This window comes from Octopus bimaculoides, chromosome 17 (genome assembly GCF_001194135.2).
Source record: "Octopus bimaculoides isolate UCB-OBI-ISO-001 chromosome 17, ASM119413v2, whole genome shotgun sequence".
Classification (NCBI taxonomy): domain Eukaryota; kingdom Metazoa; phylum Mollusca; class Cephalopoda; order Octopoda; family Octopodidae; genus Octopus; species Octopus bimaculoides.
In genome coordinates, this window is record NC_068997.1 from 26,451,822 (window position 1) to 26,453,789 (window position 1,968).

Consider the following 1,968-nt stretch of genomic DNA (forward strand, 5'->3'; position numbering starts at 1 on the left):
GTGTGCGTTGACCTACCCATGTACCTAAATTGAATTGACATAGTAGTAGTAGTAGTAGTAGTAGTAGTAGTAGTAGTAGTAGTAGTAGTAGTAGTGGTAGTAGTACAAATTACTCGACAGTTTGAGAAGTAAAGTCACCATCGTCCTCGTTGCCGTTACTGCTGACGGCTCAACGGAGGATGACGGAGAAGGACGGAACTGGCGATTAACAACGAAACACACCAAAAGAAAATGTCTGAACTTCATTGAACTTTCGGCTGATGCAATAACATTCAGTCACTAAAAGGTTATACCAACCTGTACTTCAGCTACCACCCTAACCACCACGACTACTACTACTACTACTACGACGACGACGACGACGACGACGACGGCGACTACAACCATTACCACTGCCATCCCTGCTACTACTACTAGTACTACAAGCATCACCACCAACACCATCCCTAATACTACAATCACCTCTCGAACCTATCACAACCACTTGGTTAATCGATTAGTCTGTCAAAGCCCTTCTGTCACAGGCTGTGACCTTTTCAATGACCTACCAATGTGCTTTTTAAGTAACCCTTTCTCCTCAATACGTATTACATTTTCACTGTTCCACTCATTTATTTGTAATAAACCCGAAGTGAAACACAACCAGTGTGCGTGTTTTTATTGGCGGCATGATTCTCCCAAAAGACATGAAAATCAACCTCAACGCTTGATTTCACGTCAAGAAACTTGCAAAACAAACACAAAACACAGAGAATTAATGTTGTTTTCATGAGAGTCATGTCTGACTCATAACCAGAAATGACTCTTACGAAAGTAGCAATAATTCTTAAGGTCCCTCAATTTCTCTCAACCGATCAATAGGCCGATTGAGTAAACCTATCAACAATGAACTTATCATGACTACTGGAAACAACTGTTGATCAAATTTACTACAATAAAGAAATATTCAATGACCATTAATTATAATTAATGGTCATTACATATTTATGTAATTATGCTTTGTCTTGTATATCACTCTATAAGACGCAACTCAACCATTTAGATCGTTCGATGTGATCCATTAAAACCCGTGAAGAGGGGCCTCCAAAATAGTCGCTGTCCAATACATAGAATCCGAAAAAGAACAAAGGGAAAAAAGGGTTTAATTCATTCGTTTTCACTTTTCATACAGATAAGAATTTTTGAAAAAATTGCAAACAAGTTACATGAAAATAATTTTCAGAAAAACTTCAAAGAAAGAAGATTTTAAAAAAAGTCAATCATCCCTGGTGGGATTCGAACCCACGACCTCTGGATTAGAAGTCCAGCGCGCTATCCGCTGCGCTACAGGGACAATACAAAATTTGCTCTTTCTAAATAGCTTTTAACACGAAATTTGTAATGTTGGACAGGTATGGAAGTAATTTGGATTTTTTTTTTGTATATATACGCCCACGTGTACGTTTAAATATGCACGTATAAAGTGAAAGTTGCATATTGTAATCACTTACCAAGCAGGTATTGTTATCAAATTTAGTGCATAAGACACATAACATTACTATATCCACTGCTTTATGTTATCTACTCGACATGAGCCGCACGAACTTCTAGAGATAGCAAGAACCAGATTTTCCTTCAAAAAAAAGTTGGGTGATCATGCTTGGAACGCTTCAGAATATGGTCTGCTGGACAGCAGATATGGTCACTTGATACTATTAAATATGAAGAATAAATGACGGTATATGTATAATTTCAGCCTCTTTTTGTAAGCTACCCATGAGGACGAATTGAGGTAATTTCCTTCTTTAACAAAATAATACAAAAACAGGTACTGCCATTTTAATTTAACAAAGAATATGCGGCGAGTGTCGCCATATTTGATCAAGAAACTGACGCGCTGCCAACTGCGCTACCGCGGTCAATATTTTATGATTATAGTCGCGGTATAATTTTGCGAGCGTATCTTTGTGTGTGTGTGTGTGTGTGTGT

General features: G+C 38.0%; 1 non-coding gene across 1 annotated transcript; it reads right to left on the bottom strand.

The window, feature by feature from the left end:
• Positions 1-1,260: 1,260 nt before the first annotated feature.
• On the bottom strand, positions 1,261-1,333 carry Trnar-ucu (transfer RNA arginine (anticodon UCU)). The gene has a single exon. It is a non-coding gene; the product is annotated as a tRNA-Arg (tRNA).
• Positions 1,334-1,968: the final 635 nt, after the last annotated feature.